This window comes from Mobula hypostoma, chromosome 3 (genome assembly GCF_963921235.1).
Source record: "Mobula hypostoma chromosome 3, sMobHyp1.1, whole genome shotgun sequence".
Classification (NCBI taxonomy): Eukaryota; Metazoa; Chordata; class Chondrichthyes; order Myliobatiformes; family Myliobatidae; genus Mobula; species Mobula hypostoma.
The window spans coordinates 189,765,158-189,792,578 of NC_086099.1; the positions used below are offsets into that span (position 1 = coordinate 189,765,158).

Here is a 27,421-nt window from a genome sequence, read left to right on the forward strand (position 1 = left end):
CCTGAGGAAACACACACATTTCACCGGGAGGACTTACAAACTCCTTACAGGCGGGTGTTGGAACTGAACTCTGAACTCCAATGCCCTGAACTGTAAAAGTGTCACACTAAATATTTTAGATATCTGGGTTGAAGGGAGCTATTAAGTTTGCAACAATTTCATCAAATGGGAATTTTCCCATTCACCGATTACCCCATTGAGTTATACACTATTGTCACTTATTGTCTTTAAAATCTTCTTTTACTTCTGCAGCCTAGAATTTCTAGATACCCTGTGCTCAAGAGCATTGCAGTGTAGAGGGGTTCGAAAATGTTCCTGAGCAGAAGATCACTTTCAATTTTATAACCCTGTGATAAACAGAATTATTACTCTAAATGTATTTCCCTCATTTGTTTTCACTAAGTTAATTTATGAAATAGACTTAGAAATAAAATTGCATCAAATTTTCTTCAATTTAGCAACTTTTATTTTTAAAACTGGGTTTCTGTAGTTTCTCCAGTCAGTGGATGAGGTGGGAAAGAGCTTTCTTGATTCTCTTACAGTTGGGAGACCATCCAGTTGGACAGCTAAGAAGTCTTCTCCCTTGCTGCTTACTCCCTGAATATTTGGGTAAATACATGAACCACCCAGAGCAAACTATCATGCAACCTCCCGCAAAACAGTGGAGGAAGCATAGCATATCGTTACTGAAGGAACATTGGGGATAGAAATGCTGAAACAATGATTTTCATGGTATTTGAGCCCATTGAATCCTCCACATGGTGTGTCCATCTTCATTTAGATGATGTGGCATCATGCCCACTGGTGTCACCATGACAACTGGATCTTCCCCTCCCATTACAAATTCCTCTGCAGGTCAAGTAAGATGTCTCGAATCCAGGCACCAGGTAGGCCAGTCAGCTCTATCCCTGTGACAGAGAACTTTATCTATCCCCCTGACTATACTATCCCCCAATTACCACTACATTTCTTTTCTCTTCCCCCTCTCGAATGGCTCCCTGAACCTTAGTGCCACAGTTAGGTTGCTCAGCCTTCCTACAGCCCCCACTCTCATCCACAAAGGGAGCAAGAATCTCAGATCTGTTGGACAAGGGCAAGGGCTGAGGCCCCTCCAGCAATTTCTCTTGGATCCCACTACCTGCCTCACTTGCAGTCACACCCTTTTGTCCCTGACCACAGACCGAATTTGAGGCAGCTCATCTAATGGGTGTGCCTACCTCCTGAAAAAGTGTCCAGGTAACTCTACCTCTCCCTGATGTGCCGCAGTGTTTGAAGCTCAGATTCCAGGTCATCAGCTTTGAGCCTGAGTTCCTCGAGCAGCCAATGCTTGCTGCAGATGTGGTCACCAGGAACCACAATGGGGTTCTCCAGCTCTCACATCATGCAGCTACAGAGCATCACCTGATCAGAAACAGAGCGTCACCTAAAACACTAAATCTTTAGTATAGAGGTCAGTCATAGATTGTTATTGTGAAAGCATGTTTATTTGATTATGGTTTGTGAAAGAGAAAGTGAATGTTTTGCACATTTAGCAAATTTGCCCCCATTCTCCTACACCTCAGGAAATAAAATCCTAACCTGCTCAACTTTTCTCTATAACTCAGGTCCTCAAGCCCTGGCATCATCCTTGTAAAATTTTTCTGTAGTTTTTTAAATCTTTCTGGTAGGTAGAGACTTCAATTGGAATGAGACTGTCCCATGCACTATTACTCTTTTCCTCTCAGTTTTTCTGACCCTGTGCAAGTTCAAGTCATGAACAAAGAGAGAAGTAGTTTGGATATTGTGGTCAGCAGAGTGAGAATTGAGGCTTTCCATTGACAATCAAAGAGCTGTTAGCCAATAATTCTTCCAACAGAGACCCTGAAACAACTCACTTATTACAATGTCAAAGGAGACCATTCGGCCCATTGCTTCCCAATGGAGTTATCCTATTAGTCCCACGACCCCTTTGGTAGCTCTGTAATACATTGTCACACACATCTTGGTATTGATTTTTTTGCCATTTACCTAGACTCCGGATAATCTTCAATAGCCAACTAACTTATTTACTCGATTTGGGGATGGGGAAGGAATCCAGAACATCTGGGAAAATAGGGAGAATTTGCAACTTCATGATGAAGTGAGATCAGGATCTAACCTGGAACCCGGGAGCAACGGGGCAACAGTGTCAACCTATTGTGCCACCATGCTACCCTGAGGAAACCAGCATGGTTTGTCTCAAGTTCCCTGTTTGATGGCAAACTCTGTCACCCTGGGCAACACTCCACCTGTCCCACCACCCATACACACACACACATGCAGGCGGGCACACACAATCACTCACACACTCACATTCAAGCCCTCCGAATGAGGCAGTATCCCTCTCTGATTGGGGAATTTCTGATTGCAACTAAACTGCAGGTGACGACTGCAGGAGAAGGAACAGAGGGAGATGGACAAGAGTAAAGGAGTAAAGGAAAGAAAAGAAAGCAAGAGGAGGAGAGGGAAAGGGATTGAGTGTGAATGAAGATGAGGGAGGGAGAGAGGATGTAGCATGGGAGTGAGGATGGAAGGATGGAGGGCAGAGGAAAGAGAAAGGAAAGAAGAATCGGTTAAGAACAGTCTTATCTAAACAGGATCTTCCTTCCCCTTCCTCCATCACCCAATTTAAATGATAAATGGGCTGCTCCTCAGGTATCATAATGGGTGCCCATTTCTAAATAACGTTCCTAATCTGTGCCCCTTGTTATTCAATGATCAAACTCAGTCTGGGTCCTGAGTTGAATAACTCCTTGCTACTGTTTGTCCTGGGGATGGACAAGTACTCTCACTGAATCAGTACAAGCCCCAGCCATGATAACAGTCTCAGCCATGACACCAAATCCTACTCACTGATTGGTCAGAAGTGTTCACAAATCCTATTCCAGATGTTCCAGAATATTCTGTATAAAACAACGGATTTCAATAGGATAGTTACAGTGCCTGTAAAAATTTTTCACCCCCCCCCCGACAGTCTTCATGTTTTATTGTTTTACAACATTGAATCACAATGAATTTAATTTGGCTTTTTTGACACTGATCAACAGCAAAAAGACTCCATGTCAAAGTGAAAATAGATATGGATAACTCTACTGTCAGAAAAAGATATCAAAATATTATATGGTCAGAACTTTGCCTCTATATGGGTGGTTTGGACAAAATATTGCCGAACATTAGTGATGAACATGATATTACTATTCAACAACCATGGAAGGATGACGAATATTTAAGAGACTCTTAGATAAAGTACATAGATGAAAGAAAAAATGACTACGTGGGAGGGAAGGGCTAGATTAACCTTGGAGTAGGTTACAAGGTTGATTTCAACATTGTAGGCCAAAGTGCCTATACGGCACTGCTCGACATTCTAACAGTCAGAAATTCAGGTGAAAGTTCTATATTAGGTCTTAAAGATGTCCATGTTAGGAATAGGAATTTGGGAAAACTTTGTCTTCAATTCAATTCAAGTTTAATTGTCTTTCAACCATACATGAATCCTTATGAATACAGCCAAACAAGACAGCATTTCTTCAGGGACAAGTGTGCAAAACATTGTACCAACAGTCACACAGAGTACAAAATACACATAGCACGTACAAGACAGTAAGCATATAAAGCCATCAGTAAAATACAGACACACAATAAAAAAGTCCAAACTGGAGCCACAATAGAGCTTGTCTTCTGCTGCACAAACACTGGGGGGAAGAAACAACTCCAGCCTGATGCTGTGCCACACTGCCTACTGTGGAGCCTAATCTGCAGGCGGTTGTAAACAGGCGACACTGCTGCTTGAGGCTATGCATTACACATCTGGACACTGCAATTTTTCAACATTCTTTACAAAACTGCTCAAGCTCTGTCACAGTGCATGGGGATCGTGAGTGAACAACCCTTTTCAAGTCCAGCCGCGAATTCTCACCACTCTCCAGAAACTCTCCAGCTCCAGTAGGCAGGATCTGAGTTTGGACAGAGTGGCTGCCAGTTCTCGACATGTTCAATACTTGTGAAGGATTGTCACATCCTATCGACTCCCAAGTGGTATAACGGCAACCACGGAGTGTGCTGAGGATTCCTGGTATAATGCTCCTTTTCAGAATGCAGTAAGGTAGCCTATATCATCTTGCTCCTTACTGGAAGAGCCCTTGCCTGGGTCACTGCACTCTGGGACAAGGATTCACCCATCTGTGCCAGTGCAGACCTCTTTTCAGAGACTTTGAGGAGAGTGTTCTATACCCCACCAGAGGATATGGGCCTGTGGCTCATTAACTTGTGCCAGAGTAATCGATCTGTACAGACTATTCTATAGAGTTTCAGAGGGTGGTTGGAATGTGGAAGAGCGAACTGCTCCATTCCATGAGGGACTGAGTGATGAGCTAAAGAATGCCCTTCCGGCCTGAGACCCAATGGAACATCTAGAGAGTCTTATGAACCTGGTGGTTTGAGTCGATAACTGATTAATGGAAAGGAGAAGGGATAGACGAAAGGAATTATTTTGAAGAGACTTTCCCCATGACTATATTCTCCAGGCCAGGATTCCTCCTTGACCACCGCCAATCCAAGCCTCCAAGGAGTCACTGCAAATAGGCTGGATCGGGCTCTTTCAAGCTGAAGGAGGGAGAGGTGCTGCATTTACTGTGGAGAGGCCAGACATTATTGGACATTTTGTCTCAAGCTGCCAGGAAACTCCCAGAACCATCCAGTGTAGGGAAAGCTGTGACAGTTCCTAGCTGTGGAGATCAAAAACATTCCCTGGAAGCCTTTCAGAAACAGGAAAAAATCTACAGATGCTGGAAATCTAAGCAACATACCCAGAATGCTGGGAGAGGTCAGCAGGCCAGGCAGCATCTATGGAAAAGAGTACAGTCGAAATTTCAGTTCTGCCGAAGGGTCTCAGCCCAAAATGTCGACTGTACTCTTTTGCATAGATGCTGCCTGTCCAGCTGAGTTCCCCCGTCATTTTGGCTGTGTTCCCTAGAAGCCTTTATTGACTCCAGTGCAGCAGCAAACTTCTTGGACCTCGGGCTGGACAAAAGATTGAAAGTCCCTTTTCCATCTCAACAAGAGACTCGTTGCCATGGCCTGCATTGGAGATCCTTGGTTCCGGGCAGATCAACCAGTGAACACCACCACTCAAGATAGGACAGCATGTGGAATCAATTCATCTCCATCTCATTCGCTCCCCAGAAATGCCACTTATTCTGGGTCACCAGAGCATACTGCTCTCTGTTCTTTAATAAGTTCAACTTCCTTGCTACTTACTTCCTCAGGATCAAAGAATCAAAAACCAGACACTCGAGAGAGAGAGAGAGAGTTCGAAGCACTTAACTATCATTTCTAGTTCTAGACTGGTGGTGCCCATCCAGTGGAACATAGACTTGACAGTGCGCCAAGCCCAAAAGCAACATGGGGCAGACCAGGGTAATGGTCCTCCAATGTATCTTTGTTCCTGAACCTGTTCGTTCAGAGGTGCTCCACTGGGGACACATTTAGAACCTGGTTGGGCATCCAGGAGTGGCACACAGCCTAGAGTTCATCAAGAGATGATATTGGAGGACAGGCATGACGAAAGATGTCCAGATGAGGAGGAGGAGAAGATGGCGAGGCGACACAGCTTGCGCGGCCACTCCGGTGAATGATATCTGTAATCAGTCAAGTAGGGTGCTGTGCACAATTCTGATTTGATGGAGACAGACATGAGAGAACAGAAGAACATCTGGAGAAACTTCTGAAATGCCTTTTTCGCTGCAGCTGCTAGTATGATCCAGAATCTCCAGAGGGGAAGGCCCCCAGTCCTCAGCTTTGTTTGTTGCTCGGTGGCTGGGACGGTGTCGAAGTGCTCGGCAGAGATGGTGCTCGGTGCTCGATGTCAGAGGCTCGATGTTTTCTGACAGACTCAGAGTCAGCTTTGGTCAGGTGCTTCCAAGGTGCTGCATCGGCAGTTGTTGGTGCCTGGAGGTTTACGGCAGGGAGAGTTTCTCCCTTCTGCCGCCTGCTATCAGGGACTATCGGAGTCAATCGGAACTTTGAGATTTTTTTTTACCGTGCCCATGGTCTACTCTTTATCAAATTATGGTATTGCTTTGCACTGCTGTAACTATATGTTATAATTATGTGGCCTTGTCAGTGTTAATCTTTGGTTTGTCCTGTTTTTTTTCGTGATATCACTCTAGAGGAACATTGTACCATTTCTTAATACATGCATTTCTAAATGATAATAAACGAGGACTGATTGTCCTCATAATCTAATCGAATCTAATATGTTTTAGTGTGTGTTGTCAGCGCACAAAATAAAGAATTCCGAGCACAGCCTCAAGGTTTGCTTCAGCCTCTCCACATTCCTACTCATTCTTCGGACACATTTCTTCGGACTTTGTCAGGTGGTCTTTTTTGTTTTACAAAACTACAAAAATTTATGTACAAAAAAGCACAAAATACAAATATCAGGTACTTACCAGACAGTGAACTAATTCAAATTAAAATATGATTATTAATTTCAATGAAACAGTCAATTCTCTGGGGGGCACCGTTCTCGGCAATCCCCTACTGTACCCATTGTGACCACATGCTTCCTGTACAAAGACCCTTGGACACGAATGTATCCCCGGAACAGGGGCAGGCAGTCAGCCCTGGCAGAGCCCTTGACTGTCCACTGTCTGGACCCATGAATGGCCATCTTGACCAAACCCAGGAGCAAGTCCACCAGTGGAAATTAGATTATTAGATTATTTTTAGATTAGATTATGAGGACACTCAGTCCTCGTTTATTGTCATTTAGAAATGCATGCATTAAAAAATGATACAATGTTCCTCCAGAATGATATCACAAGAAAAATAGGACAAACCAAGACTAAAACTGACAAAACCACATAATTATAACATACAGTTACAACAGTGCAAAGCATGATAAAGAGCAGACCATGGGCACGGTAAAAAAAAAAGTCTCAAAGTCCCGATAGCCTCATCATCTCATGCAGAAGGTAGAAGGGAGAAATTCTTCCTGCCATGAACCTCCAAGCGCCACAAACTTGCCAATGCAGCACCATTGGAAGCACCTGACCGCAGCGGACTCTGAATCCGTCTGAAAACTTCGAGCCTCCAACCAGCCCTTCGACACCGAGCACCGAGCACCATCCTCTGCCGGGCGCTTTGACCCCACCCCGGCCACCGAACAACAAGCAAAGCCAAGGATTCAGGGCCTTCTCCTCCGGAGATTCTGGACCACACAGTGGCAGCAGCAGCGAAACAGGCATTCCAGAAGTTTCACCAGATGTTCCTCTATGCTCTGACGTCCGTCACCATCAAATCAGGACTGTTCACGGCACCCTACTTGACAAATAACAGACATCACCACTGGAGTGGCCGCTGCGTGCTGCGTCGCGCCATCATCTTCTCTGGGATGGCAGGCATGAGAGATGCACCTTCTCAGCAGGAGGATACGCGGCGTCCAGTGGTAACCATCAGCTGCACTGCTTTGCGGGAATTGCCCCAGTTTTATCGGGGGCTGCTGCGGGAATGAGGTTTAGTCTCACCCGGACAGGGTTCTCCTGAGCCAGTGTGGACTGATCCCAGTCCCATCATGGTGGCTCAGGGGCGTGGTAGGGTCCTAGCTAATAACTAACTAACTTACTAACTAAGAATACCAGAGCGACTTCGAGTTTCATTTTAAGAGTTCATTGTCATGATATCATGAAGAGTCTGCAGCAGTCTCCACTGCCACCAGAACTCTGATTTTTAGGTTACACAGTTCTCATATTTATACAGCAGGACAAACAACTTCACATAACTTTGTTTTGCATCTCACAGTCAGTACGTGATCAATCATTAAAAAGATGTCAATTATCTCTCAGCACGAGTCTTAATAGTTCTCTTTGTTCCCTGTTGTCAGGAAACAAATATACCCCCAGGTGCATCCTCTCTTCTGGTGCCAGGGACTTAGTATCTTGTTTATTGGAGTTCCTAGTACTAGATTCAAGATTTCAAGGTTATTCTCAAACTGCATCAGTAGTCTTAAGTTCAGCTGCTCCAGAGTGGTCAAGTATCCCAACATACACTAGTTTTAACCATTTCCACTACAACCAGTAGATCTTCCCAGCAACCCACCCCTCCCGTACTGGGTGCCCATATATCAGGAGCATGGAGCTGAAGTGTAACCAAAGCCTGCGGAGCACCCCTTCAGATGTTCAAGTAGGGGCTCCAACTTCTCACATTCCATAAATATATGGTTCCCGGACTCCCCCATTCACAGAATGGACAAGTGGAATCTACTTAAAAGTTTGTTGCACAGTACAGTCCTATACAACACCGTCCACCCCAGATCTCCAATGTATAGGGGAAGGACACCTGCATAAAGAGATTTCCGCCCCTGACCTCCCCTACCACCGGATGGTAATACAGACCGCCACGGTGAATCTGGTCGGCAGGCGAAGGCAAGGACGTAAAAGGTGCGCAGGAGCAGCCCGCCTAAGAAACTGCCCTGGCACATCACGGAAAGGCACAGTGGGCATCCCCACAAAATGGCTCACATTATGTGGGACGCTGTCCCGCGAGGTATCTCAAGGCTTGGGTCCGATGAGCAAATAAGACTGACCAGCTGTTAGCGCAGCCAGAACCCCTCCACGCCCCTGAGCCACCATGATGGGACGGGCACCAGTCCGCACTGGCTCAGGAGCACCCTGTCCGGGTGAGACTAAACACCATTCCCGCAGCGGCCCCCGATAAAACCGGGGCAGTTCCCGCAAAGCAGTGCAGCTGATGATTACCACTGGATGCCGTGTATCCTCCTGCGGAGGTGTATCGCCCATGCCTGCCATCCCGGAGGGAGGTCGGTATACAGGTGTTTTCAGGCAGAGGGTCGTCAGCTGGGGTATGCACGCACACTGATGACTGACCGCACTATGCAAACAGAAGGCTCAGGACAGCAGTGTAGACCCAGTGCCTCCTATTGCACAGAAGAAATCCACTGGCATCTTCTGGGTCCTGGAGACAAAAGCAGCGGGCAGGATCAAAGTGACTAGCCGTTACCACGTCACGGAGGCAACCAGCTGACATCACCAGCTCCCTTCCACGGTGTGAGATCTCACTAAGTAGACTCGACCAGCTTCCCAGCCCAGCGGGGATTTTTGTTTCCTAGCCCTGCCAGTTTGCAGGCCAGACTTCCTCAGTGGAACTCGAGTACAGAAGGTGCATGGTTCCCCACACGAAGAGTCTCAACCTCTCTGGCAGGGAGTCCACCAAGAGACTATCACACGTTTCCCTGTTGAACCTTGAAGAGGACGCAGCCGAGAAGATCTTCTACCTGTCTCACATCCTCTGCAAGTCACCATGAGGAGGACATCATTGGCGTAAGCCGATAGGACGAACTCCATGTTCGATTCACGTAAAAGCATACTTGTCAACCTCCTACGGAGAAGGCAAAAGAATGGCTCCACACAAAGAGTACAACTGCCCTGACATGGGGTGCCCCAGACGCACTGCCTCCGAAATCACAAGGGTGCTCTCTGTGGCCTGAGCCCAAACATGTGCAGAGTTCCAGAAGGGTACTCATGACCCACCCTGTCAAACACCTCCTCCTGGTCACCAGGGAGAGCAGTAACTGGAGGACCACCCTCTCAGTACAGGTGAATCAGATACTGGATGAGGTGGAATTTTGTCCTGGATGGACCATCTTGGGACAATGTAGGACTGATCAGGACGGACCACTCGAGCCAGCACAAAGCCCAGATGATTGGCTACTGCCTGGGCAAAGATCTTAATCTCTGCACTGAGGAGAGGTACTGGGTGCCAATTCTTTAGGCAATGGAGATTCCCCTTCTTTGGCAGCAGGGCTACAACTGCTGAAATGGCAAAAATTGGAATTTTCCAAGGAGTTTCAATGATTTAATGGCAAATTGGATACAATCCAACAAACTTTAACTGAGCATGAGAACCGAATTTAGGGAAATACTGCAAAGCTGGTGACATTTGAAGAGGATCTTGAAGATACATTTAAACTCTGCAAAGAGTTATCCTTATCCAATGAAAAAATGATGAAAAGGATTATCAGCCTAGAAAATAGAAACAAGAGAAATAACTTGCGTATTCTGTGTCTTGAAGAATTAATTGAAGGCGCTGACCCTACAAAGTTCTTTGCAAACTTTCTGAAACAGCTATTCCCTGTTCTATTCACTCCTGAGCCGAAGCTCGATCAATCATATCGCTCATCATCTTCGAAGCCATTGTCGTCAGCAGCAAGACACAGTCGGTCACTCTAAGTTTTCATGAATTTCGTATTAAGGACCTTTTAATTCGCCATACCCGTCGATAAGGAATGGTCGATTTCCATGGTTACAAGGTCAGATTTGTGGAAGATTATTCGCCTGACGTTACGGCTGATCCTATGAAATATAAAGAAGTTATATCGGAACTTTATAATAAAGGATTTAAACCATCCCTTTGATTTCCCACCTGTCTGAGTATTGTTTTGAAGAACAGATTGCGAAAAAGAATGAAGTCAGTTGAAGATGCAAAAGAGTTTCTGAAGGATGAAGTCTAAAACTGTTTTATTTCTTATTTGATCAATATTTTCCTCTGTTAATATGAATTTGAAATAAGGTTTCAATAAGCTTACGTTTCGGCTGTTCATATATTGTCTTTTTTTGAAACTTTTTTATTATATCCCTTTTTGAGGCTTTATTTTAGTATAGCTTTCTTTGAATTTGTTTAAACTGATCCCTTTATGTTTTTGAATACTGACTTAATTTTCTTTTTATGTTGTGTCTTGGTAGGGATATATTTGACCTTGAAGGACCGGAGTTTCTGTCAATAGGATTTTTTGGGGAGGGAACTTAGTTGTTCGCTCACTGACTGCCTATTGGTTAGCTTTCTGGCTTTGGGTGGGGGAGGGGCTAGGGCCTATTTCTCTCTGGGAGCTGTGTTGGGTTGATTACATAATTGTCTGTTTGACTTCCTTACCTTATGGTTTGCTTTCTAGTTTTAGTAACTTATAGACAGATCTTTTAATTACATGATGATTTGTATTTAAAATGGTTCGAAATATTAACTTATTTAGTTTGAATGTGGAAGGGCTGCATCACTCCATTAAGTGGAACAAAGTGTTTGCTTATATTAAAAAATTAAAAGCACCCATTATTTTCTTACAAGAAATGCACATACGCAGCTGTGATAGCTTACATTTTTTTCCTTGGTGGAAGGGTATGCAATTCCATTCTTCGTTTAATGCAAAATCACGTGGAGTTTCGATTTTTGTAGATAATACAGTTTCCTTTGTTCAGCATAAAGTTGTTTCAGATCCTAATTGTCAATTTGTTATTGTATCAGGGAGTTTAGACAGTAAATTGATTGTTTTTGCTAATGTATATGTCTCCAACGTAGACGATCCAGGATTTTTTGAACATCTATTTTCATTTTTGCCAGATTTGTGTACTTACTCTCTTGTGATGGGAGGGGATTTTAACTGCTGGTTAGATCCAGTATTAGATCGCTCCTCTGTCAAACCAGCCACACTTAATAAATCAGCTTTGTTTATCCAATCCTTTCTAACTAAATGTGGTATAGTTGATGCTTGGCATTTTCTTTATCCGACGGACGGGGAGTATTCTTTTTTCTCTCATGTCCATCATTCTTATGCCAGGATTGATTATTTTTTTATTGACAGTCAAATCATTCCATTGGTTCCATCGATCGAATATAAAGAGATTGCTATTTCTGACCACTCTCCTGTACTTCTATCTTTAAATCTCCCTGGTCCTATCCCTATGAGTAGATTTTGGCAACTTAATTTAATTCTGTTATCCAATGAGGACTTTTTAAAATTTATGGAGAATCAAATTACTCTTTTTTTTGAAGAAAATACGTTGGAAGAGATGTCTACTCTTATTATATGGGATACTTTTAAAGCATATATCCCGGGTCAAATCATTTCGTATACAGCAAACATCATTTAAAAAGTTAACAAAGAGAGAAATGAACTAGCTTATCAGTTAAAACAACTGGACCATAAAAATGCTTTGGTACCCGATCGTGAAATATATAAGTAACGTATTGAAACCAAAACAAAATATGATCTTCTTTTAATGTATCCAATTGAAAGCCAGCTTTTAAAAGATAATAGTCAATTTTATATTCACGGAGATAAAACTGGTAAGCTATTGGCTAATCAATTGAAGCCATTTATAGCCAAGCGGCAAATTAAAGAAATACGTAAAATTAATGGGGACATGACAACTCACCACTTTGAAATTAATGACACTTTTATAGCATTTTATTCCAAATTGTATAGTTCTGACTCTGTTAATGATAATATTGCAATGAATAATTTTTTTAGATCAATTAAGTATTCCTAATCTTTCGATAGATGATCATAGACAATTGGATTAACCCATTTCCCAGGAGGAAATTGCTCAGGCTATTTGAGAATTGCATTCTGGGAAATCCCCAGGACCCAATGGATTCTCTGGAGAGTTTTATAAGGCTTTTTCCTCTTTGCTTATACCACACTTATGTTCTACCCTTACAGATTCCTTTAAGGTAGGAAGATTACCGTAGTCTTTTTATGAAGCTTCCATTTCGCTTATTCTCAAAAAGAATAAGAATCCTACTGAATGTTCTTTGTATAGACCTCTTTACTCAATTTTGATACTAAAATTTTATCTAAAGTGTTGTCTCGCAGACTCGAAAATATTAGATCTTCTATCGTTTCTGATGATCAGACAGGATTTATTAAAAATCGATATTCCTATTTTAATATACAGCGTTTGTTAAATATTATGTATTCTCCATCTAAGGAAATATCAGAATGTGTGATATCTTTGGATGTAGAGAAGGTCTTTGACAGAGTTGAATGGAATTATCTATTTACATCCTCAGAAAAATTTAATTTTTGACCTAATTTTATTCATTGGATTAAATTACTTTATTTATCTCCGTCCGCTCGGGTTCTTACTAATCTTCAGAATTCTAAACCCTTTAAACTCCAACGTGGAACTAGACAAGGTTGTCCTTTGAGCCCTCTGCTTTGTGATTTGTTATTAGAACCCTTAACAATTGCTTTTTGAGAGTCTAAAGAGATTACTGGTATTTTAAGGAGAGGTACTATCCATAAATTGTTGCTCTATGATGATGATTTATTGCTTTTTACATCCAATGTTACAACCTCTTTACCATTTACTGACTAATTTTAGTCAGTTCTCAGGATATAAATTAAATTTACATAAGAGTGAACTGTTTCTTTTAAGCAATTTAATACCAACTGATATTAACCTTCCTTTTAAAATTTTAAGAAAACAATTTACGTATTTAGGGTTAACAATTACTAAGAATTATGAAGATTTATTTAAGGAAAATTTTTTAACTTTAATGAATTATGTTTAAAAAACACTTTCTAATTGGTCGTCTCTCTCTTTATCACTGATTGGCTGAATTAATTCTATTAAAATGAGTATCTTACCTAAATTTGTATACCTTTTTCAAGCTGTGCCTGTTTTTATTCCTAAATCTTTTTTTGACTCTTTGGATTCAATTCTTTCTTCCTATATATGGAAGACTAAAAAACCCCGTATAAATAAAGCTCACCTTCAAAAAACCAAACAGAATGGAGGCTTTGCCTTACCCAATTTTAGGTTATATTATTGGGCAGTTAATATACAAAATATTATGCTCTGGTTATATTACATTAACCATGAAAATTGCCCCATATGGGTTCCTTTGGAAGTCCACTCTGTAATGAAATTTTCCATTATTTCTTTACTTACATCCTCGCTTCCTTTATCTTTAAATAAACTAACTGACAATGTGATGGTCAAACATACTTTGAGGATTTGGTTACAGTTTAGAAAATATTTTGGTTTATTGAGATACTCCCTCTCCAGTCCCATCTTTTCTAATTGTTTTTTTAAACCATCTTTAATTGACTTATCTTTTAAACAATCGGATAGATTGTGTATTAAACAATTTCAGGATTTGTTTGATGGAGGGAATCTCTCTTCATTTGTGCAACTTTCAATGAAATTTAATCTTTCCAATACACACTTTTTCGATACTTACATATCAGAGATCTTTTAAGATCTCAATTACATACATTTCCTACAAGTCCAGATAAGAACCCTCAGCCACGCATTTATCCTCCACCTCATCGCATTCCTACTCTCACTGTCGCGTGGCACAGGCAGTAATCCCGAGATTACTACCTTTGCGGTCCTTTTTCTCAACTCCCTTCCTAGCTCCCTATATTCTTCTTTCAGGACCTCATCCCTTTTCCTACCTATGTCATTGGTACCTATATGTACCAGGACCTCTGGCTCTTCACCCTCCCACTTCAGGATATCTTGGACACGATCAGAAATATCCCGGACCCTGGCACCAGGGAGGCAAACTACCATCCGAGTCTCTGGACTGCGTCCACAGAATCGCCTATCTGACCCCCTTACTATCGAGTCCCCTATCACAACTGCCCTCCTCTTCCTTGCCCTACCCTTCTGAGCTACAGGGCCAGACTCTGTGCCGGAGGCAGGGCCACTGTCGCTTCCCCCGGGTAAGCTGTCCCCCCCAACAGTACTCAAACAGGAGTACCTGTTGTTAAGGGGCACAGCCGCCGGGGTACTCCCCATCACCTTCCTTTTCCCCTTCCCCCTCCTAACCGTGACCCACTTGTCTGCCTCCCGTGGCCCCGGCGTGACCACCTGCCTTCCACTCCTCTCTATCACCTCCTCACTCTCCCTGACCAGACGAAGGTCATCGAGCTGCAGCTCCAGTTCCGTAACGCGGTCCCTTAGGAGCTGCATCTCGATGCACCTGGCGCAGATGTAGACGTCCGGGAGGCTTGGAGACTCCAGGGCCTCCCACATCCGACACCGAGAACAGCAAACTGCCCTCACAGTCATAATGCCCCTCTCCTCAAATAGCAACAGAAAATGAATGTCAAACCTTCCTCGCCTCACCCGCTTCCGCCTAAGCCCGGTGAGCCGAAGCCCTGAGGATTGGAGGGTGGCTAATGTAACCCCACTTTTTAAAAAAGGAGGGAGAGAGAAACCGGGGAATTATAGGCCGGTTAGCCTAACGTCGGTGGTGGGGAAACTGCTGGAGTCAGTTATCAAGGATGTGATAACAGCACATTTGGAAAGCGGTGAAATGATCGGACAAAGTCAGCATGGATTTGTGAAAGGAAAATCATGTCTGACGAATCTCATAGAATTTTTTGAGGATGTAACTAGTAGAGTGGATAGGGGAGAACCAGTGGATGTGGTATATTTGGATTTTCAAAAGGCTTTTGACAAGGTCCCACATAGGAGATTAGTGTGCAAACTTAAAGCACACGGTATTGGGGGTAAGGTATTGGTGTGGGTGGAGAATTGGTTAGCAGACAGGAAGCAAAGAGTGGGAATAAACGGGACCTTTTCAGAATGGCAGGCGGTGACTAGTGGGGTACCGCAAGGCTCAGTGCTGGGACCCCAGTTGTTTACAATATATATTAATGACTTGGATGAGGGAATTAAATGCAGCATCTCCAAGTTTGCGGATGACACGAAGCTGGGTGGCAGTGTTAGCAGTGAGGAGGATGCTAAGAGGATGCAGGGTGACTTGGATAGGTTGGGTGAGTGGGCAAACTCATGGCAGATGCAATTTAATGTGGATAAATGTGAAGTTATCCACTTTGGTGGCAAAAATAGGAAAACAGATTATTATCTGAATGGTGGCCGATTAGGAAAAGGGGAGGTGCAACGAGACCTGGGTGTCATTATACACCAGTCATTGAAAGTGGGCATGCAGGTACAGCAGGCGGTGAAAAAGGCGAACGGTATGCTGGCATTTATAGCGAGAGGATTCGAGTACAGGAGCAGGGAGGTACTACTGCAGTTGTACAAGGCCTTGGTGAGACCACACCTGGAGTATTGTGTGCAGTTTTGGTCCCCTAATCTGAGGAAAGACATCTTTGCCATAGAGGGAGTACAAAGAAGGTTCACCAGATTGATTCCTGGGATGGCAGGTCTTTCATATGAAGAAAGACTGGATGAACTGGGCTTGTACTCGTTGGAATTTAGAAGATTGAGGGGGGATCTGATTGAAACGTATAAGATCCTAAAGGGATTGGACAGGCTAGATGCAGGAAGATTGTTCCCGATGTTGGGGAGGTCTAGAACGAGGGGTCACAGTTTGAGGATAGAGGGGAAGCCTTTTAGGACCGAGGTTAGGAAAAACTTCTTCACACAGAGAGTGGTGAATCTGTGGAATTCTCTGCCACAGCAAACTGTTGAGGCCAGTTCATTAGCTATGTTTAAAAGGAAGTTAGATATGGCCCTTGTGGCTACAGGGGTCAGGGGGTATGGAGGGAAGGCTGGGTTCTGAGTTGGATGATCAGCCATGATCATAATAAATGGCGGTGCAGGCTCGAAGGGCCGAATGGCCTACTCCTGCACCTATTTTCTATGTTTCTATGTTTCTAAGAATATAATAGATACAATTTTTAATCTGAAACCCTTTGACAACGGTTCAATATCTTACATTTATGGTCTGCTGTTGGGACTGAAAAAGGCCTCTTTAGATAAAATTAAAGGAGACTGGGAAAAGGATTTACAGATTTTCATATCTGAAGAGAGCTGGAAGATTATTTTAAAATTGATTAATTCTTCATCATTATGTGCTCGTCACTCTTTATTACAATTCAAAGTGGTACATAGAGTTCATATGTCTAAAGACAAGCTCTCTCGTTTCTATGCAGATATTTCCCCTTACTGTGATAGATGTACTAATGGAGTGGCCACACTAATTCATATGTTTTGGACATGTCTGAGCCTTGAAAAATTTTGGAAAGATGTATTTCAAACTTTTTCTGTACTTTTCAATGTTAGTTTTAAGCCCAATCCTTTGACTGCCATGTTTGGTGTTGTTGAGGGTAGTGCTACAAAACTGAAGCCATCTAATTTGCGGGTATTGGCCTTTATGTCTCTTATGGCCAGGAGGGCGACCTTGCTCAAGTGGAAGGAGGCCACCCCACCCACTCATGTTCAATGGCTATCTGATGTTATGTTGTGCCTTGATCTAGAAAAAGATTCGTTGTTCGATTTCTGATTTTAAATATGATTTTCTAATGTTATGGGGACCCTTTCTGAGTTATTTTCATAATCTTTGAACTGTTATTAAAGTATGGATCTGAGCCATTATTATTATAATATTATATGGTAAGGTATTTCTTTTCTTTTTTTTACCAACCAGCTCATTTTGGTAGTGGGGGTAGCTATTTTTTAAATAAAATACAATTATTTTATTTTATTTCATTTCATAATTCAATCTTTTTTTTCTACATGATTAATTTGGAATATGGGATACTGTGATCATATTACTGTGATTTAAATGTAATGTAATTGGTATTACTTACTTTTATCCTTATGAATTTTGTATTTGTAAGTAAGCAATTTATATAATATTATTAAGGAGGAGGAGAAGATGGCGGCGCGACACAGTGCGCAACGGCCACTCCGGTGAATGATATCTGTTATCTGTCAAGTAGGGTGCTGTGCACAATCCTGATTTGATGGAGACAGATGTGGGAGAACAGAGGAACATCTGGAGAAACTTCTGAAATGCCTTTTTCGCTGCTGCTGCTACTGTGTGATCCAGAATCGCCGGAGGAGAAGGCCCCGAGTCCTTGGTTCTGCTTGTTGTTCAGCGGCCGGGGTGGGGTCAAAGCGCTCGGCAGAGATGGTGCTCGGTGTTGGAGGGCTGGTCGGAGGCTCGGGGTTTTCGGACGGACTCAGAGTCGGCTGTGGTCGGGTGCCTCCAGGGTGCTGCATCAGCAGTTGTCGGCGCCTGGAGGTTTATGGCAGGCAGAGTTTCTCCCTTTTGCCGCCTGCTATCAGGGACTATCAGGAGTCGATCAGAACTTTGAAACTTTTTTTTACCGTTCCCATGGTCTGCTCTTTGTCAAATTATGGAATTGCTTTGCACTGCTGTAACTATATGTTATAATTATGTGGCCTTGTCAGTTTTAGTCTTTGGTTTGTCCTGTTTTTTTTTGTGATATCACTCTGGAGGAACATTGTATCATTTCTTAATGCATGCATTTCTAAATGGCAATAAACGAGGACTGAGTGTCTTCATAATCTAATATTAATAAAAATATTGAACAAAAAAAAACCTGTGTAACCTACTAGGTTTCCCTGATCTTCCATGAGCAGTCAAAGTATGGAAAGTGTAATACCAGTTAAAAAGGAGTTTCTGCTGTTGGCCTCATGTTTCTCACAGTCCCGTTTTGAATTTATTGTCCTCTTCCCAGCAAGTGATAATTGGCAATTTATGGCATGTAGCCAAGTGGTTAAGGCATTGGACTAGTGACCTGAAGGTCGTAAGTTCAAGCCCCAGCCAAGGGAACGTATTGTGTCCTTGAGCAAGGCACTTAATCACACGTTGCTCTGCGACGACACTGGTGCCACGCTGTATGGGTCCTAATGCCCTTCCCTTGGACAACATTGATGTCGTGGAGAGGGGAGACTTGCAGCATGGGCAACTGCTGGTCTTCCATACAACCTTGCCCAGGCCTGCGCCCTGGAGAGTGAAGACTTTCCAGGTGCAGGTCCATGGTCTCGCAAGACTAACGGATGCCTTTATTTTTATGGTTCTTTGTTCTTAATCAGCAACCAGCTTGAATCACGCAGAACTGATGTAGCCCCCAACAGTCACAAACATGCATGTTATATTATACCAAAGAACACCTTGCAAATAACTTCTTATATGGAAATGATCCCTCATCTAGCAGATTACCTGAGGCATCATTACGTCTACTTTAAAACACTGATCAAGCTGAGCAACAAGCTCACAAAATGGAGGACATAAAGTAGTTCCCCAAAATGGCAGCTTCCATTCCCAAGCAAATGGCAAGAACAAAGACAAAGACAAAAAGACTGCTTTCACTGTCTTTAATTCATCTGAATTCACTGATCTGTAAACCGTAGTTCTTTCTGGCCAACATCTCCCTCCTCTCGATCCACAGTTATTTATCTCAGGATCACTATCCTCCTCTACTCTGTTGAATACTCATAGAACTGCTATGAGCCCCGGTAGGTGTGTGACACTGGCATTATACAAGGACAAAGGTACCATTTACTTACTGAATTCATACACTCCGTATACAGACAATTGTCTTCTCTGAATTACAAAACCATCATACTCTTCCGTTTACCTGATTTCAGCCTTCCACCTTCAAGGAAGATACACATTAACAACACCATTATCAGCATACACAACGTTGATATTACAGCAGCATCTGATACTATCCTCAGATACAGATGTATCTAAACATTTGATCCCCAAATCCAAAACTCCCAATGATCTTTGGACTTAACCCATCCATCTTTTTCCACCCAATTCCATTTCAGGATACGGGAAACAGGAACCAACATGTTTTCCATTTTCTTTATTTCTTTGACAAACCCTCCTACTTCCCAAAGAGGCAAATATTCAGTAAGGCTATTAGAAGCATACAAACTACCAGAATGTATGACTAATCCCAGGCAGAAAGATTCTTTGTGGCTGACCACATATGGCACAACTGCCACTTCTGCTGCCTGTGCACTCATTGTGTTGAGTAACTTTAAAGCTATATGGTAACTTACAGCTTCATCTTCCACATATATTCTGCACCCAGTTCTCCTCTCACCCATCTGTACTGATGAGAAACCATCTACCAAAATATTAAAATACCATTTTTCTTTTTGTGTTTTCCCTTTGTGTCTTTGTTCTTGGGTATTGCTTTCTAATCTCCTTTCACCTCTTCCACCCCCACCTTATTATTTTGATACAAATGATTCCTTGGGACCATTTGCTGTCATATCCTGATGTCCATGAGGGTCTCCAGTACAATTAAGATTATCTGCAACGAAAGGTTGAAATTTTCATACCCTTTACAGCTACTTCTCAACCGTGCAGTGCCAAGGCTGCCTGAACAAGACATTTTAATTCAAATATCCTGAAGCTGGAGCTGGTTGTGGACTACAGAGGAATGGAGACAGGTTAACCCCTATAGACATCAGTGGATTAGGGGTTGAGAGGGTGAACAGCTCTAAGTTCTTCAGCATACTCATTACCAAGGATCTCCGAGGTCTGTACAAACCGGCTGTGTGGTGAAAAAAGCAAAACAGTACCTCTTTCACCTCAGACGGTTGAGGAAGTTTGGTATGGGCTCCCAAATCTTGAGAACTTACTTACCTACCTGGAGGCATATGACAAGATAGGCAGAACTCAGCATGGTTTCCTTAAAGGAAAATCCTGCCTGACAAACCTATCGCAATTTTTTTGAGGAAATTACAAGTAGGCTAGACAAGGGAGATGCAGTGGATGTTGTATATTTGGATTTTCGGAAGGCCTTTGACAAGGTGCCACACGAGGCTGCTTAACAAGATAAGAACCCATGGAATTAAGGGAAAGTTACATACGTGGATAGAGCGTTGGCTGATTGGCAGGAAACAGAGAGTGGGAATAAAGGGATCCTATTCTGGTTGGCAGCCGGTTACCAGTGGTGTTCCACAAGGTTCCGTGTTGGGGCCACATCTTTTTCGTTGTACATCAACAATTTGGATTACGGAGTAGAAGGCTTTGTGGCTAAGTTTGCTGATGATACAAAGATAGGTGGAGGGGCCAGTAGTGCTGAGGAAACAGAGAGTCTGCAGAGAGACTTGGATAGATTGGAAGAATGGGCAAAGAAGTGGCAAATGAAATACAATGTTGGAAAGTATATGGTTATGCACTTTGGCAGAAGAAATAAATGGGCAGACTATTATTTAAATGGGAAGAGAATTCAAAGTTCTGAGACGCAATGGGACTTGGGAGTCCTCATGCAGGATACCCTTAAGATTAACCTCCCAGTTGAGTTTGTGGTGAGGAAGATGAATGCAATGTTGGCATTCATTTCTAGAGGAATAGAGTATAGGAGCAGGGATGTGGATGTTGAGGATCTATAAGGCACTGGTAAGACCTCACTTGGAGTACTGTGGGCAGTTTTGGGATCCTTATTTAAGAAAGGATGTGCTGACGTTGGAGAGGGTACAGAGAAGATTCACTAGAATGATTCCAGGAATGAGAGGGTTAACATATGAGGAACGTTTGTCCACTCTTGGACTGTATTCCTTGGAGTTTAGAAGAATGAGGGGGGACTGAATGGCCGACTTCTGCTCCTTTGTCTTATGGTCTTATGGTCTTATGGACTCTGCAGAGAGTGGTGCGGACAGCCCAGCACATCTGTAGATGTGAACTTCCTGTGATTCAGGACATTTACAGAGACAGGTATGTAAAAAGGGTCTGAAGGATCATTGGAGACCCAAGTCACCCCAACCACAAACTGTTCCAGCTGCTAACATCCGAATTGAAGGGGAGCAACAGTATTCAGAATAGAAGAGCAGGTGGTATTATATAAGGAAGTACGTTCCTCAGTGCTAAGATGGGGAAGAGAAGCCTCAATAGTGCAGGTATTAGGAGCGGCTATGAGAGCCTCAAATAACATATTGGCAGCCGAAGAGTTAATGTAACGAGAGCAACATACAGGAAAACGAAACTTAGGAGGGGAAAAAGGCAGAGAAGCATCAAACATAACAGTACTATGACCCGACAGACCCGAATGAATTATTTCCACATTGCAGATCGGAAAACAGGACGATAAGACCAGGTAAGTGTACGGCCTAGCCTGTGAGAGGGTCCGGTAATAAGCAAAGCAAGATTAAAAGCCTCAAGCAGATGCATAAGATCACTTACGAGAGGCTTAGCGGGACAGCAAACATGAATATTAAAGTCAACAAGAATCAGAACTCGATCAAAGTTGGGCGTAGTATTTGAGAGTAAGTCCGCAAACTGAGTGATAAAATCTTTATGTATTATTGGTGGACGATACACAAGAGCAATTAAGAGGGGATTGACCAGGCCCATTTTAATTAATTGCGCCTCGAAGCTGGGAAAATAATCAGAGTCCAATAGATGGCAATAAAAATGTTTCCTAAACACAGCGGCTAGTCCTCCTCCGCGTCCGGAGGATCTAGGCGCGCTGAAAAAGTTACACAGAAATCAGGACGGAGTTCAACATGTGGAGCAAGCTTAGCCAGTTTTCCGTCACCAGTAAGAAATCCAATCCGTGGGCGGTGAAAACGTCATTGAGAATAAAAGTCTTACTGGATAAGGATCTCGCGTTGAGGCAGGCTGGCTGGCTGGCCGGCCGGCCGAACTGCCGAAGCTCCAACTGCTGGGCTAGAGTTACGAGTTAGCTGCTGGCTGTGGGGTGTTGTGGGAGACATTCTGTGGGAATATTGACTGATGGCCTGTGTAGGTAAGGAACGATATTCGTACACGGTCCCTTGCAAACTCTGATAGGATGGCAGGGAGGGAGACTGATGGTGACAGCAATAGCACGGAGTGTGAGTGGTAAGAGGTGGGGAGAGGGACTAAGAACAGGAAGATGATGGGTCGGAAGAGAAAGAAAGGAGGTGGGTCTAGTGGATCGGAAAGTGAGGGAAGAGAAGTTGAGGAGAAGGGCCAGAGAGGGCAAAATTGCTAAATGTAGTGGTAAGATTTGAGGGGGAAGGGGGAGTAAAGAAAATCGATCTGCGTAAGCTAAGAAAAATCATTAGAGGACAAGTAGGGGAAGTGAACCATGCGAGAATTTTAGGAGATGGAAACCTGCTGATAGGATGTAAAACTGAAGAGCAGATGGAGAAGGCAATGAAGGTGACTAATGTTGGGAAAGTCAAAGTGTCCAGGGTTGTAAGAGTTGGAACACAAAGGGTCAATGGTTGCAAAGGGGTGATATCCGGGGTTCCCCTCAGTGTTAATATGAAGGACCTAGTGGAGAACTTGAGGGTGAGGAATAGTTCAGTGAAGAGTGTGAAAAGAATGACAAGGGGAGCAGAGAAAAGGGAGACTGAAACCATTCTGGTAGAATTTGAGGATAAGGTGCCTCCAAAGGAGTTATATTTTGGATTTCTAAGATACAATGTAAGAGAATATATACCAAAGCCTATGAGGTGTTTCTATTGCCAGGAGTTTGGGCATGTGGCCAAAGTGTGCAAAGGAAAAAGAAGATGTGCAAGGTGTGGTGGGGAACATGAATACGGAAAATATGGAGAGTGAGTGAGACCAAAGTGCTGTAATTGTGGAGGTAACTGTAGTGTAGCGTACTGGGGATGTGAAGTGTTGAAAAAAGAGGTGGAGGTGCAGCAGATAAGGGTGAAGGAAAAAGTCTCATATGCTGAGGCAGTCAAGTTGGCAGGACAGAAGAAAATGAATGAGGGAGGATGTAGCAAAGAGCAAGCAGCAGCTAAAGAAAGGCAAGATGAGAAGAATGCATGGATAGAGAAGAAGAAATTGGTGACCTTTATAGCAGGAGTGGTAAACACAACGTATGAGATCAAATCTAAAACTGGAAGGATTCAGATTATTGTGAAAGCTGCAGAGCACCATTTGGGTATGATAGGATTAAAATGGGAAGAAGTAAACGATGAACTCAGGGTACAGTCAAGTCAAGAGACAGTATGTGTGGGTTGATATTAATAATAATGCTACTTCCTCAATGGAATGCAAGAAGCCTGATTGCTAATGGACAAGATTTCAAGCAGTTTATAGTGAGTAGGAGAGAAAAGCCAGCTGTTGTGTGTATCCAGGAGGTTAAAACCTAATTTAGATTTTATTTTATATGGTTATGAGGCAGTAAGGCAAGACAGGAGAGAGGGTGGAGGAGGAGGATGTGCAACTTATGTAAAGCAAGGTATTCCTTATAGAATACTAGGTGTAGGAAGTGAACAGGAGTATGTGGTAGTAAAAGCATAGGCTGAAAGGAAAGAGTTGGTGATTGTGAATTATTATAATCCATGCAAAAGACTAGAGTTAAACAAGCTTGAGGAGATAGAAGGGCAGAATTGTAGTAACATTGTTTGGTGTGGTGATTTTAATGGACATAATGTATTATGGGGGAGTGACAGAACAGACATCAATGGTCAGATAATAGAGGAGTTGCTAGATGAGAAGTATTTAGAGTGCCTAAATGATGGCAGTAGTACTAGAATTGATGTTAATACAGGTAAAGAATCTGTGCTTGATCTTGCATTAGTATCAAACTCCATTGCATCAGTGTGTGATTAGTTAGTGTACCAAGAAGGAACTGTAGGGAGTGATCGTTACCCAATCTGGTGCAAGATAAATGTTTCTGCTTCATTGGTCACAGAGAATACAGGTGGGAAATGGATCCTTGAGAAAGCCAATTGGGAGAAATTTCTGGAAAAAAGTGATAGATATCTAAGTCAGGTCAGTGATGGAATGGATGTAGAAACACTTGACAGCATATTAGAACAAGGTATAATATCAGCTGCATTAGAATCCATTCCTAAAAGTAAAGGAAGAATAAAGAAGAGAATAATACCATTGTGGGATGATAATTGTAAGGAAGCAGTGAGAAATAGAAATAAGGCATTTAAACTGGTTAAAAGAACTCATAACTTCCAACATATGATTCAGTACAAACAAGCTCAGGCAGTAGTAAGGAAGACAATAAGACATGCTAAAAGAACGCACTGGAGAAAGTATTGTTATTCAATCGGAAACACAACTCAAGTAGGAGAGGTGTAGGGGATGATAAAAAGGATGAGAGGGGACAGGAGAGAGTGGAGGTACCCAGTTCTGGTTGATGGAAATGTGACTGCAGTAACAAATAAGGAAAAGGCAGAGTTGTTGGCAAACACTTTCATTATGGTACATATTTCCAATAATTTGTCTGAGAAGGGAAGAAGAGGTAGAGAGAGAACAAAAGCTGAAAATATGGAGGCTTTATGTAGGAAAACTAACCTTGACAGTGTGCAAGATGTCCCTTTCAGCATGGGAGAATTAAGAAAGGCACTAGATAAAACAGGAAAGACTGCGCCAGGTAAAGATGAAATATGTTATAGTATGATAAAACACTTGAGTGAAGGAAGTCTGGAGAAACCACTGCTTCTGTATAGCAAAGTCTGGGATGAAGGGAGAATACCAGGGAGCTGGAAAGAGGCAATACTTATTCCAATAAGGAAACCTGGGAAAGATGCCAGCAGGCCAGAAAACTACAGGCCAATTGCCTTGATGTCACATGTATGTAAACTTATGGAAAGTATGATAAATGAGAGGTTAGTGTACTTCCTGGAAAGTAGAGGTATGTTGGCTATTTATCAAAGTGGGTTCAGGAAAGGAAGGAATACTATGGATCCAGTGTTGTGTCTAGAAGATGAAATGAGAAAAGCTCAAGTAAATAAAGAGACAGTGGTTGCAGTTTTTTGATGTTGAGAAAGCTTATGATATGTTATGGAAAGAGGGGCTCTCAATCAAACTACATTTAATGGGAATGGGGGGGCAATGTTCAGTTGGGTTAAGGACTTTTTAGACGGGAGAACTATTCAGGTGAAGGTAGGATCAGAGCTAGCAAGCCAGTATGTTGTAGAAAATGGGACATCTCAGGGGAGTGTAGTGGGTCCAACTTCATTCTCCATTTTGATAAATGATATATTCGTAAATATTCCAACAGAAGTGGGGAGGTCATTGTTTGCAGATGACGGGGCTTTGTGGAAAAGAGGGAGAAATATTGAACAAATAGTTACAAAAATGCAAGATGGAATTAATCAAGTTGAAGAGTGGGGGACAAAGTGGGGTGTTAAATTTTCAGTGGAGAAGACAAAAGCCATGTTCTTTACAAGGAAAAAGTTCAGGGGACTTAATTTGAATCTGTATGGAAGTAACCTGGACAGAGTTGGAAGTTTTCGGTTTTTGGGAGTGCACTTTGACTTGAGATTGACATGGAGAGAACATGTTAGATATGTAGTTAGTAAATGTAAAAATGTGATTAAATGTCATGAGGTGTCTTGCTGGATTGGAATGGGGTGCTGATTTTGCATCACTGAGGTATATTTATGTTGCATTAATAAGATCAAGATTAGACTATGGAAGTATTGTATACGGGTCAGCAGCAAAATCTGTGCTGGCAGAACTGGATATCGTGCAAGCTCGGGCTCTAAGGATGTGCTTGGGAGCGGTTAGAACTTCCCCAGTGTGTGCACTCCAAGTTGAGGCAAATGAAATGCCATTGGGGCTGTGGCATAAACAGCTGGAGGCCAATTACTGGATTAATTTAAGGGAGCATGGTGATAGCCATCCTACAAGAAGGGTGTTGCGGACATGCTGGGAGAAGGAGAGGACACAGAAAGGAAGTTTTGGCTGGACAGGAGAGCAAACAGCAAAAGATATGAGTGTATACAATAAAGAGTTTTGTCCAAGTGTGGTGTGGCCTGTCAGACCTTTCTGAGTATTAGAAAATCCCTCTGTAGATTTGGAATTGCTTAAGATTAAGCACAGTAATAAGACGGCTGATATAGTCAGTGAATATCATAGTTATAGGGAATGTAAATATAAAGGCATACAGATTTTTACTGATGGATCAAAGGATCCAGAAACAGGTGCAACAGGGTCTGCAATTGTTGTACCAAGTTATCGAGTGGAAATTAGCAAGAGAACACCTTATTGCTTGAGTGTGTATGCAGTTGAAATGTTTGCCATATTGTTAGGACTAGAATGGAGTGAGCAGGTTGATTGTAATAATATTGTGATATGTAGCGATTCTGTGTCGGCCCTTGCAAGCATTAAGGTGGGTACAGCTAGAGGTCACCAGGATCTGCTTTATGAAATCCTGTCTACAAATTCAAGACCGGCTAGACAAGGCAAAAATATCGCATTCATGTAGGTTCCAGCACATTCGGGTATTATGGGAAATGAGACAGCAGATAGGCTGGCAAAAGCAGCAGTCAAAAATGTATCTGTAGAGGTCAATATTAAACTATCAAAATCAGAGGGGAAGAGCATAGTGTGGAGAAGGATAAATCAACAGTGGCTGCAGCATTGGGATAGAGCAATAAAAGGAAGATATTTACATTCAATTTAGGACAGAGTAGATATGGGAAGAAGTAGGGGAGTAAAGAGGAAGGAACAAGTAATTATAAGTAGAGTGAGAATTGGGCATAGCAACCTTAATGGCACTCTGGCCATCATAAATAAGCATCCAACAGGTTTTTGCGATCTATGTCAGGAGACTGAAACAGTAGAGCATATCCTTATTACATGCCGGAAATTTGCACAGGAAAGGCACCAAATGTTACAGCAATTACGCAAAATAGGACTGGTAGATAACAGTGTTAAAGGTTTATTGGAATGTCGGGAGAGTGATCAGGGGAGGAAATGGTTGTTTAGTTTTTTAAGGGCGACAGGACTGGAAAGACGGCTTTAAAGTGAATGGACAATGAAGGACAATAAATCCTGAAGATGGCAGTAATGCAACAATGTGGATGCCAACTGCCGTAAAAACTCAAAAAAGAAGAAGATCTCATGTTGATCAGAGCCATTTTGACTGGGATAGCAGTATAATCCG

General features: G+C 42.7%; 1 protein-coding gene across 1 annotated transcript in view; it reads left to right on the forward strand.

Moving 5' to 3' along the window:
- The first annotated feature begins 21,596 nt into the window (after positions 1-21,596).
- The window catches only part of LOC134343638 (uncharacterized), a 67,305-nt gene continuing 61,480 nt past the window's right edge, over positions 21,597-27,421 (forward strand). Inside the window, exon 1 of the mRNA XM_063042403.1 lies at positions 21,597-21,664. The gene's annotated coding sequence lies outside the window, so the exon portion shown is untranslated. The remainder of the gene's footprint in view (positions 21,665-27,421) is intronic.